At 34.9% G+C, this 13475-nt stretch overlaps 1 pseudogene across 1 annotated transcript; it reads left to right on the top strand.

The window, feature by feature from the left end:
- The first annotated feature begins 734 nt into the window (after nucleotides 1–734).
- Nucleotides 735–11935, top strand: LOC306880316 (24-hydroxycholesterol 7-alpha-hydroxylase-like; annotated as a pseudogene). The gene is made up of 12 exons (XR_013785889.1): nucleotides 735–911; nucleotides 1924–2059; nucleotides 2264–2438; nucleotides 3419–3556; nucleotides 3752–3845; nucleotides 5181–5276; nucleotides 5375–5465; nucleotides 6029–6162; nucleotides 6378–6473; nucleotides 7681–7767; nucleotides 10792–10879; nucleotides 11867–11935. The product of XR_013785889.1 is annotated as a 24-hydroxycholesterol 7-alpha-hydroxylase-like (transcript).
- Nucleotides 11936–13475: the final 1540 nt, after the last annotated feature.

Below are 13475 nucleotides of genomic sequence, written 5' to 3'. Positions count from 1 at the left end.
TATTTCATTATATATTTAATATATATTTAATTTAATATATATATATATTAAATTACTATATCTCAGTTAGATTGCGCCAAAATTTACTTTGGTATGACAACGTTTCCAAAATTTATATACTATATTTTGTATAATTTATTCTGTAGCAGATTGTAGAAATTTTAAGACCATAATACTTTAATTTTAATTTCAATTTAAGATATATATTTTATTATATATAAAGTTCCTTGACACTGTTAAAGAAAACTTACTTGCTTCAGCGTTACAGATATTATTGGATCAATAGACTTACAACAATAGACTTTACTTACGTGTTGAACCACCAAATTTGATATATTTAACTCTTGTTTATTCATTCTGCGAAATAATTTTTGAACTGTTTAAGTTTGAATGAACTTCTGAATTAGCAGCACATGTCTCCCAGTGGGAGGGGCTATCTAGATAAGGGGAGGGGTTATGTAATGGTGTGAGCTGGGTGTGAAGATAGTGGGCCCGGTTAGCGTTGTGGTGGGAGGAGCTAAAGCTATAATAGCAGGGGTTAGTGTTATGACGTCACACGGGGTTGTTCATAGTGGGAGGGGTTAGCAGTGTAGTGGGAGGACTTAGTTTCATGGCTGAGGAAATCCGATCTGATACGTGACCGCTGATCAGTGTAATCAGATATGTTAACAGGACCTTTTGACACAGACTCATCATATGAGCTCTAGACGAGCATCAATGGATTCTAGGTTGCGATGGAATGGATTACTTTAATTTTGACTGTGTCTATTGTGATCATTTCTTTTCATCTTCTCTTTGGCAGAAGTCATCCAAATGCTCCTCCATGCATAAGAGGTTGGATACCTTGGTTTGCTGCTGCTTTTGAATTTGCCAAAGCACCTTTGCATTTCATCCAGCAAGCCAGAGCCAAAGTAAGTTTGTCCACTGCGAAATTACTTGAATAAAGAATCATAACTGTATAGTCTAGATGATTTGCATATGCATATAGATTTTTTCATAGCTATAATTTTTGCACATCATTTTTATTTATGCAAATGACTGTGGGATTTCAACATTTTTCTCTTGAACATTTGTTATGTACATTAAATATGTAAAAATGTATTTAAAAGGTTGGTAACAGTTTTTGGTATAAATCATACAGGGGTTGGTCTGGCAATGGGTGCAGAAGTCCAGCTCCTCCCCTGCAAATTTTGATGAACCTGTTGCACTCACCTACTGTACAAATATATAAAAGTGCAGTGTGATGGATTTTGATTTTTTTTTAGCAGAGTTTTTAAAAGTAACAGATTGTCAATATATTTTTACAAGTTCTCCTAAAATGAGCAGCACATTATTATTACTATGATTATTCTAAACAATGTTAGAAAATGTGCTTGTTTATTAATATATTTATTTATTGTGATGGCTGGTTGTTTATACTTTCAATACTTTCATTAGCAACTACAAAAAATGTACCCAGATGCTGTGCTTGAGCCCTGTGGCCGATGTTGTGGTGTTTTGTTTTTGTGCTGTGCCATACTAACCGAGTTTGAAGACAGATCAGTTCAGCACCACTAATTTATGCAACTAGGACAGAAGCTGCACACAGTGGCCCTTTTTGACACAATTTTTGTTCTGTGCCAGTTCTCTGAAAGCATGGGAGATAATGAGAGGTATACTGAATAGACAACTGCTCTATAAAATTCAGTAATTGCTTCTGCCAAGGCAAGAAATCACACAAAAAGAGTGCTTTCAAGTCTTTTAAGGTTCTCTTGGGGGGGGGGGGGGGGGGGGGGGTCACTGAATAAATGTATTTAATTTCCTGTTTTTGTCCTGTATTTTTTTTTTCACTTAATTTGCATCTTAATAAGATTTAATCATTTATATAAAATAAAAATAATTAAGCTTGATTTCAAAAGTATAATAGTGTGTTTGTTCTTCTAGTATGGCCCAGTTTTCACTGTTGTAGCTGCTGGGAAGAGACTGACATTTGTGACCCTAAATGAGCATTTCCGAGCTTTTTTCACCTCCAAAGATGTTGATTTTGAACAAGCAGTGCAAGAAGCTGTTCACAACACAGGTATAATAATCTAATGTTTAGATTATAATCGATTGCTAAAGCTCTTGAATCTACACCATTACTCTCTTATACATGACCTTAGACTCTGAACTCGATGAGATGATTTATAACTGTCCTTGACTGACTTCCTTTCAATACCGCTGATAATTGACCGTCATATAGTCTGTGATAATGTGATAATGTTAACCTTGGGTTCCTATCTAGCTTCTATCAGCAAAGACTGTTTCTATAAAACCCATCCAACCTGTGCCACCGTAATCAAAGGCAGACTGACTCCCGGCAACACGGCAGTGCTCTCTGTTCATCTCTGTGAAGAATTTAATGACTATCTGGAGAACCTTGGAAGTGAAGGATCTGGACAGCTGAATGAGATTATCAAGTATAGTCTTCTTACTTTAATTATTTACATTGTGCTAAAGTTTCTCTTAGACAACAGTACATCCTTCCATACATTTCACTGCAACTGGTTAACACAAAAAAGGGAAATTCTGTGCTCAGTAATGCCACTGTATATCAATGGATTATGATATTATTATGACAAAGCTATAACAAAATTGTGCTGATTTTCAAAAAAAAATAAAAAAGAAGCCTAATATTACCTAATTTGATATTGCTGAGTTCAAAAATATTAGAACTTTCCATTATGTACAACAATCACATATGTATCAGCTATAATGCAGCTATATCAAAATGTCACAACTTACAAAAAAGTATTCAAAATGTATTATTTAACTTACAATCTGCAAAGGAGTGGGAAAATATGTTCAAAACCTCCATTTAATGTCAAATAACTTAACATAAACACATGCTTATAAATACACAAAATCTGTAATTGTCTGTTATTGTTTGGATGTAGTAAAACCGTGAAACACCCACAGATGTATCAGAAAACATCTGGGTCATGTTTGCATTTTCTTCTCACTGGCCATAATTCTAAAAATGTAAATCAAAATCAGGCAAAAAATGTTGTTTTCAGTAAGATGTGAAAATTGACTGAGAATTGAACAAATTGTTGTAACCTGGCTCAGAGGAAGATATAAGAATCATGCCTTTGTGGCAGTTTTTCTGTTATTAAGGGATTTAATCCCACTTTACAAATGGTTGTTGAAAGCAAAAATGCTATGAAATCCATATAACCTTATTTTGTAAGAAAGTGTGTCATGCTCGAGGAAAACAGGCACTATTTTTTAAATCAGCACCCCAAAATTAGAAAGAAACAAGTATTGGATTTCATTAAGCAAATGTGATGCAGTGCAGTAATATATGCATTAAAATAGTAATCTAATAAGATTATTTCAAGATAATATCATAAATTTATTTCTTGAAAACTGTATTATACACTTTGTTTCTTGTTTTCAGGAGTGTTATGTATCCAGCAGTAATGAGCAACTTACTGGGCCGATGTAACGCTCTCACCAGGCAGGAGTTCCTGGAGAAGTTCACAACGTATGATGAAGGATTTGAATACGGCTCCCAACTCCCAGACATGTTCTTGAAGTGTGTGAGCGCTACTGCTACAATATTACTGAAAGCTGCAATTATAAAACACAATTAGTCCCCTGAATCATGTTTATACATCATTTGAAAAATAATCGACTAAAGGCCTTGCATATCAGCATACATTTCTGTTTAAATACATTCAAAACTTCTGTAGCCAAAGAGAGCCAAAGGATGCATCTTTTGTGTCTTCAGGCAATGGGCAAACTCAAAGCAATGGCTCCTTTCTCTGCTGAAAAATATGGCTATCAGAGCACAGGAGACCCTCTACCATGAGAATGATGGAAAGGTAATATTGGTTATCTACTTAAGCTGCTCCACGTGTTCATGATAAAAGACAATGATGACCTGTATGGGGATCAGGTAAAAATGTAAAACCTTGAACCAAAAATGATTCTTGAACTGACTTAAGTATTTAAAGGGAGAAAGTGACATTAAAACATACAATGCAGTTACATCAGGAGTAACTGTGATGACATTACCGAAAAATTACTTTACTTTTTCAAGGAGAAGTACTTAAATTAAAGTAATGCATTACACCCAACACTGTGGATTTCTTATCTGCCAACTGTTTCACTCTCCAAACAGAGCTGACTTGTCAAAAAGTGTTGAATTACCTTTAAAATTTTTACTTAAAGGAATAGTTTGCCCAAAAATGCAAATTTGCAGAAAATTTACTTAAAATTTACTTACCCTCAGGCCATCTTAGATGTTTCTTCATCTGAACAGATTTTGAGAAATTCAGTATTACATCACTTTCTCACCAATGGATTCTCTTTCATTTGAATGGGTGCCGTCAGAATGAGAGTCCAAACAGCTGATAGAAACATAACAATAATTCACAAGTAATCCACATGACTCCAGTACATCAATTAATGTTTTGCGAAGTGAAAAGCTGCGTTTTTGTAAGAAATGAATTCGTCATTAAGGCATTTTAATTTGAATCCATTGCTGGACTGTTTTCACTTGTAAACTGTGCTTGATCTGTGCATATTTCTCTCCGGATTCAGACAAGTCAAATCTTTACAATATTATAGACAGAAGACTCTCAGAAGCAATGGTTTGAAGTTAAAAACTTATTAATGATGGATTTGTTTTTTACAGACATGCAGCTTTTCACTTAACAAGATGTTAATTGATGGACTAGAGCCATGTGGATTACTTGTTACTGATGTTGATCTTGAAACACATGGAACAAGAGTTTAAGGCCAAAACTAATCTTCCTTATGGGTAGCCCCTCACTGCAGTACACAAGATCCATCCAGGTGGTGGAGATGGTAGGTTTAGGGGTGGAGATGGGTAGGTGTAAGGATCAGGGGGTGGGGATGGGTAGGTTTAGGGGTATGTAAGGTGGGAAGAGTTGGATCTAGATCCAATCTCGCTCCCTGGATCTTCTGCAGTGAGGACCATCTCGTTGAATGTGTACATAAACATGTTTGCACCAACAGAGGGAGCTAAAGAGTTTCCATCGGGCTTCTAAGCCTTTTTTTGCAGGGCTATATGGCATTTGAAGTTTTACAGTTTTGCTCTTCTCATCATCATAAATAATTTTTTTGATTTTTGTATTTGGCCATTGTATAATCAAATTCCAAATAGATTCTGATCTGTCACTGTTTCTCTTTAGACTTTACTACACCACCTGGCTACTGCGATAAGTGACAAATATCTTCCCAATTATGGTTTACTTTTGCTTTGGGCTTCCCTGGCAAATGCGATACCAGTAAGTGAGAGGTTCAGTGCTATTACACAATATCTTTCTGTGTTAGCTCAGATTTGACATTCAACATAATGAGGACAAAGGTTTTCCCCTTATTCTAGATTACATTTTGGGCCATTGCTTTTATTTTGGTCAATCCTGAAGCATATAAGATTGCAATGGATCAGATCAACGCTACCCTCAGAGACCAAGGTAAAAACCAATATTACTAATACACACATATATGAGACTGACAAACACACACACACACCCAATGGTTTTCAAACTGTACAGCCCCACCCAGACTGGTTTCATTAATTTTAAGTGTACAAGAAGCATTTCTCATCATTATCAATGTTTTTCTGATTATTATATTTAAGAAAATCCTGATATATATATATATATATATATATATATATATATGCATTCTTTGATCTCTCTCTGAGGCCTCTTATACATTAAACTTCCTTCATTATCCACTAGAGGGCAGCAAACTCTCATGCACAAGTCAAAAACAATTTGCATTATATATGTTTCAAAAATAAGATACATTTTCCCATATGTTCTAATAAACATGATTTGCATATTATATATAGTATGTGCACAATGCAAAAGCACATGACAGTTAAATATAAATGTAAAAAATAGTTTCACTGCTTCTGTTTAGATCTATCCAGGCTTTGTTACTGAATTAAACTTTCTCTTAAGCACACATCAGTAGTACTTGAAGCTTTGGATAGTCAATATAGTGCTGGTGTGTTTGCTTTGCATTCAAGACAAGGAGAAGACAAAGGTGACCCTAGATGACTTACAGCACATGCCATATGTGAAGTGGTGTATCATGGAAGCCATTCGGCTGAGGGCCCCTGGAGCCATCACTCGTAAAGTAGTGCGGCCTCTCAAATTACAGGTCAGCCACGACAGATTATGCAGAGTACAATACATTTTATTGCAGTGTTTTTATGCATAGGTCCAGAAGTGCAGTCTGTATATATGAGCTTTATATTAATAATTAAATATCAGTATATTGAGATCTGCCCTTTTGACTCAAACAGGCTACAAAGCAAACATCACCAGGCTTTTTTCTCAGCTAAAAAAACTGTATGCATGTTTTCTGCTTTTCAGAATTTTGTTATCCCACCTGGAGACATGCTGATGTTGTCTCCCTACTGGGCTCACCGAAACCCCAAGTATTTCCCAGACCCGGAAAATTTCAAACCTGTGAGTAACTTCACCCTTCTGAATGACCTCAGCCACAGGATGAGGTTAACACAAATTCCTCTATAAACCAAAATAAAATAGACACAAGACACATGCTCATAAAATGTTTTTTTTTTATAGCAGGTAAAGTGCTTTACTATTAAATGTTCCTGTACTTTTTGAGTTTTTTTTTTAATGTAGTTTGTTTTGCTCTATGATGGAACCGGCATCTCTTTTATTGGTATTTTCTTTCAATAAAACTTCCTCCTTCCATTTTGTCTGGCAAGGCACAGTGCTCTGGCCACAATGTGCTTGAAAACTCCAGCTGTGCTCCATTAAAACAGGAATAATAGGTCTGTATGTGTTCAAGGAAAGCCTGACAGTTATCTTTACAATTAACCTTCCGGCAAACGCCTATAGAGATTCCATTACACTTCTGTCTACTAATGTCTTAAAGGAAATAGCACAGCTCATAGAGACTGGGTCAGACCTATATCTATATGCTTTAAATGATGTTTTTGGCAAAAGATATACAGCGGAAATGCATTTAAATGAGTGCATTCATGGGTAAAGAGTAAAGAATGCATTTAAAGAGTGCATTCATGGGTCACTTTCTTCATTTTCCGTTATGGAATCTAAATATTTTACACAATGAATAGATACACTCTTACAAATAAAGGTGCTTCACGATGCCATAGAAGAACCTTTTTTGTCTTAATGGTTCCATAAAGAACCTTTAACATCTGAAGAACAAAAGGTTATTTGTGGCAAAAGAAGGTTCTTCAGATTCTAAAAAGGTAAGAAAGAGATGGTTCTTTAACTGAGTGATTCTTTGTGGAACCAAAAATGGTTCTTCTATGGCATCTCTGTGAAGAACCTTTTATGCACCTTTATTTTTAAGAGTGTATGGTTGATGATTGAGTGGTCTTTTGCATCGGAAAACTATTGTTTTGAATCTATGAAAACCTTTTTGGTCAGGACTTTTTGACCAGTTTGAAAGACTTCTAAGTTTGTTGATGCAACTCAAGAGCAATTATTCATTTATGCCCACAATAAAGCCGCATTAGTGAACAGATGGACATTGCATAGAGAGTTATTCAGAGATTACTGTAAAAATGTCTTGTTATTAAATTAAATCTTGGAATGCTGGAAGACAGGCTCAAATGGTGTATTCTGGACTGGCCCTCGTCTGAGTGGATTATTTTTAATGAAACTTTTTTTCCCACAGGAACGATGGGAAAAGGCAGATTTAGACAAGAATGTCCACTTGGAAGGGTTTGTGGCATTTGGAGGGGGGGGATCAGTGCCCAGGAAGGTTAGAAAAACTCTTGTGTTTATATAAAATAATCATCATGTACGCTCAAAAATAATAACATTCAATGATCTTAAATTGAGGAAAGTATTCCATGCAACTGAATATAATTATTCAGTAATTATATTATAATTATAATTATTATTATAACTGAATATATATATTTTTTTCTTGTCTACTGGATACATTTGTCTCAAAGTAATACATTTATTGTGTTGAGGGTTTTTTCAGTTATTTGCTATTAATATTGCAGAATGTGACATGTTACAAGACATTAATTGATAGTAAAATGTAAAATGATTTATTGAGTTATTTTAATTAATAAAATTTTCTTTGCATTATTATTATTTTTTTTGTGTGTGTGCATTTTGTCTTTTCCCCTGGACAGCTTGTCTGAACTTTGCACAAATAACACAATTGAACTGGTTGCATCATTCATGAAGTAAGTTCAGAGATGTTTGGGATTTCAAACCATGCACATCTGACCCGGTTGCATTTTAGTTCCTTTTCCAGTAGGGAAAGACCTAAATATATAAAAATGTCAGTCAAAATTATGTTTAAGTAAGCAATAAAATTTTATTCAGCAATAAAATCGGACAGTAATGGTATTATACTTATCAAAAGCTTCTCTAGGTTAAATCATGCCAAAAAAAGGCTTTTTCAGCTAATGCTCTTGTGCTCTAGAGTAAAAAAACAAGTGATATGATAAAGGCTCTTTTAACTGTAAGCAGGACTACATCCTCCATTTTGAGCATTATTAAAAAAATTATATACTTTTTCATTTAAAACATATAAAAACAAAGTTTATGAAAGTTGGAAGCGGCTTTGGTGAGTCGGGGGCTGTCTTTGCCCTCTAGCAAGGTTTGGTGGTTTGGTCTTTGGCCTGTAGCAGGAACGTCATGGGTTCAACTTGGCCTATAGCAAATGCCACAAGCTGCACCAGCCCATCTTTCCCCTTTGGCTCTCTTGCCGAGAATGTCAGTTCCCTTAGGTTATTTACACTGAGACTGGCAGAAAAAAATGTCATTGCTGTAACCACCAAGAAATTTATGAGGGTGTGATTTGAACTACAAGCGATACTTGTAAATCATTGAGCTGCATTATTGATAATGTGCACTATGGCTTCATTCCTGGTATACTGCCATGTTCATATAGATTCATGGCACTGCTTTTATATTGTACTGAGCATTCTTGGCCCTAATGTCCCAGCCCTTTGGGCCCCTACTGATGACATCATGAAGGCCCTGGGGAGTGTGCGGCCAGGGTCAGTATGACGTTAATAGAGCCGTATAAAGACTAGGAGAACTTTCCCAGCTGCACAGGAAGATCAAAAGCATAGACACAGACCAGTGACCTTTTGAAACCCACCAGAACAGATGCATCTACATTTATCAGTCTGGGAATATATGAGAGGGAGAAGCAGAAGAAAGAGAGAGGTGGAGTAATATAGAGAAAAAGGGAGATAAAGTTTTTTTTGGGGGGGGGTTTACTGTTCTCTGTTGCTCTTTGGTCTTTTTTGACCAAACATTTTTTTTTTCTGTTTTATGTTTTACTTCATTGGCTATGGAACTTGGTAAAGGTTTTGGTGCTTGGTATGTGAACACACACACACACACACACACACAATTAAAAATCATGGACATGATACAAAAAGGATGGTCCTTAAAAAAAGTCACATTTTACTGTCATTTGAAATTAATGGGAAATTAATCTCATCTAGTTTGTTACTGCACCCAAACAAAATCTTTCTGAAAGCTATTTTTTTAGATATCAACCTCACATTTGGAACACAACTTGTTTGGATTTATGGCTTTGATTTTTACATCACAGAAATTTAGAGTAAAGCATGTTATGGAAAATATATATTTCATATAAAATTTAAAAATAGTGTTTTTGTGCATTTTTCATAATAATAAACATAATTATTATTATTTTTGAGTCAGTGCTCAAAAAGCGGTTAAAAGAAAAAAAAGGATCACAACTATTCCATAAATATAATTTAGTACCATAAAATCCCCTAAATATTTAAAATATTAAATTATCAAACTAAAATATAGTACATTAATTTCATTGGGGGAAAAAAAAAATATTTTTCCCCCAATGAATAAAAACATAATTTTTAACCACCATGTGAGCAGCACCAGAGGGTTAATAATAATTTTTATAATAAAATAATATAATTAAATAATTTTAAAATAATAAATTCATTAAAACAAACATGAATTATATGAACAAATATAAAATTAATTCTTCACTATAGAAATGTGTGAGTGTGCATCACATTCTCTCTAGAATAATTTCAAATGCCATTGAAATATTCAATCCATGCCTACCAACTTCCTGCATTCAAATGTCACATTGTCACGAGGCGGCGTTGTAATGATTACTTAGGCTTGTATAGATCTCTTAGCTGGACGCTGCCATAAATTAGTACACTGAGTGTGGCAAAACCCACGTATCTCATTTTCCCTCACTCAATCTGATTTGATTTGGATCATTTTAGGAGATTGGCTACTTGCGTCATGAACACAGTGCCCCTGAATGAGTCACGGCCCTCAAGGTTATTTGGGCTGATTATTTCAAGAAACATGACTTGCATCTCTCACCCTCCCTTTATTGCCTCCCATTATTCCTTGCTATGGAAACCATCTCGTTCTCCATGCCTTAATTCTTTCACTTCGATTCACCAGATAATCCTCCTCCCCAATCCGCCTCCAAACAAGGCCACTGTGCCTTTGAATGCACCTGGAATTTGAACGCAAAACAAGACATTCATTCACATTTTGCTTTTCTACCTGCAATTTCGATCACAGTTTTCCCATGTGTTCGGCAGCACTTGAGGGAGGGTGCAATGGCAGCTAGACAGCATGCAATATTCCGTCAGAATACTAATACACACAGTGCTATTCAATCCAGCTTGTGAAGTGATGAGCACTTCAGTACGATGAATTTTTCTTTCTTAATGAGAAAGAGTACATTAAAAAGAAAGAGACAATAAGAAGCACTTGTTGTTTATTGTGTCAACAGGCGGTACGCTGTTATGGAATTGCATATGTTTGTGGCCCTCATTCTCTACAAGTTTGAATTCACCCCGCTGGATCCAGTACCCAAACCGGTAAGAGGCCTGAGAAAGAGTAACGTTCAATGGAGAGTGGTAAATAAGCCTTGAAAGAGATGGCTTCAAAGTAGGCATTAGGTTAATCATTTCCAGATGTGTTCCTATGGCAGTATTTACCCAACAACAGCCCAATCTAATGCTTAAGCAGCGTCCTGCTCTTTACCCTTGCAATTCTCAGGCCTGACCAAAAATAGCTTTGTAAGTTTCGCCCACCAACGACTAAGTTCATACGTGGATCTAGATATGAATGGTGCATTCATCTATTTTATGGGTCATTAATGTATACTTTTGCAGGGGAACAAGTTTTATGTTTTACAGCAACTTGATAAATACACAATAAATTGATAAATAATTTTAGATTTTGTTGTTGTTGTAATTTTTATTATCAAACCCAGACAGGACAAAACCAGTCCAAATAAGTAAATGAATAAATACACTACTGTTAAAATTTTGGGGGTCAGCAATAAAATAAAAAAAAAAAAAAATTTGGAAAGAAATTCATACTTTTATTCAGCAAGGATGCATTCAATCAATCAAAAGGCATTTATAATTTTTCAAAAAAATCTATTTCATATAAATGCTGTTCTTTTGAACTTTATATGCATCAAACTGTCTTGAAAAAATGATTTCAGCATTGGTAATAATAAGAAATGTTTTTTGAGCAGCATATCAGCATATTAGATTCCTTTCTCATCATGTGACACTGAAGACTGGAGTAATGGCTGCTGACAATTTAAAAATATATTAAAATAAACACCTTTATCAAATCAATGCAAGAGACCTCTTTCAAAAACATTTCAAAATATCTTACCAACTCCAAATTTTTAACAGTATTGCATTAGATATATAGATATTTGGATAAAACCAAAAATAGTTAGAAATATGCAATCTGATTACTTATAGAATATACTTTCTAGCATTGTATATTTTATTTATGTGGTCACTGCACTTGATAAATATACAGTATGCATCTGGTTCTTCCAGAGCCATCTGCATTTGGTAGGAACCCAGCAGCCAGACAGACCCTGTACAGTAAAATACAAGCATAGATAGGGCGCTCATGTTCAGAGGGCTGTGCTGCTGCTTTAGAGCTTTGTTGACAGTCTTGACATAAGAGACTGCATATCCTGGGCTGAGCTTCAGAGGTTTGAAGCATCATGGTGAATGTTAAACAGTGACTTGGACACAGGCAAAAACTATATCCCTCTAAAGGAAACCAGAAAATCACACAACGCTAAAGGTAATTTAAGATATTAGTTTTAATATGTATTACAGTTTTGTTGGGTCAACCTATAACTGATGGCATAATAGAGATGATATATATCAGAAAGCATGAGGTTGTGGAAATTCCTTTCCCAGACTGAGAGACTTTATCATTTTCAGGATGTATGAAATAAACAAAATGTATTGCTGTATGTGACTGCAGTCATATATTACAGTTAAACATCTTGTGCACAAAATGGACAAAGTTTATAGACAATATAACTAAGTGGAGGTTCTCTTTTGTGAAGCAGAAATATGTAAACACATTATTACGTGTATAAACACCATGCTTCTTTTTCTGCAGTGGTGAAAAGGATTGTTTCTATAAACACATCTGTCTTGTAGTCTGTAAGTTCTTTCTGTGTACACTCATTTTTGGATCATATTACATAATATTACATTACATAAGTTACACGGAGTAATAGTATGTGTTTGGATGCAAGCATCTTTCATTTGTAAGTCAAATAGAATGTTTACAGAAATTAAATATGAAGATGTACTTGACTGAATCAATCACTGATATTGTATACATTTAGAAGATGAAAATCCTTTGTGCTACTTTGCAGTGCATTTAACTAAATAACAAGTTTAACTATGCTGGAATAAAGAACATGTTTTGCTGCAGAAGTTTCCTTCTTTATATTTAATTTACTTGAACCATGCTGTGATTTTGCCAAGCTGACATCATCTTTTGTTGGTCTTGGAACAAAATTCCTGTCAAACAAACAGCTTAACTTTAAAATCGGATTGAATAGGAATGTTTATCCAGGACCATCTTGGATGTTGGATCCAGAAACATGGCCTACTTTGCGAAATCAAAGACTCCTCAAGTACAACATTCCAGAGATGTTTAGCAGAAGGCCAATGTTAAACATGGATACTAGACTCAAAAGTGGAGTGATGTAACAAAATGAAACAGTGCGAGGCCCTTTAATTTGACATCCCTGTTCCTTCATGTCATTTAATATTCATTCACACAAATAATAATACACACAGACACACACAAACATTTTTGCATCTCAGAAATGATTGTTGTCCTGTGAATCCTTTATATTTTTACACAGAAATTTCAATTGTCACATAATGAGATTTAAATGTATGACGATATATGTGATTTAAAGATCCATAGCATTGTGATCTATAGCTAGATCATAATGAGGAAAACTGGTGATGTTACTCACCTTGATTAAATGACCAGAGAATGATAATAATAATAATAATATATATATATAGAACGCTAAATTAAATAAATTGCTAATCAGCCAATCACATGGCAGCAACTTTTGCATTTAGGTGCATTTAGGCATCTACATGTGGTGAAGATGACTTG

This window comes from Barbus barbus (genome assembly GCF_936440315.1).
Source record: "Barbus barbus genome assembly, chromosome: 14".
In the NCBI taxonomy this organism is placed as follows: Eukaryota; Metazoa; Chordata; class Actinopteri; order Cypriniformes; family Cyprinidae; genus Barbus; species Barbus barbus.
Note: the sequence above shows the minus strand (reverse complement) of the source record. Positions and strands in the feature narration are given on the sequence as shown.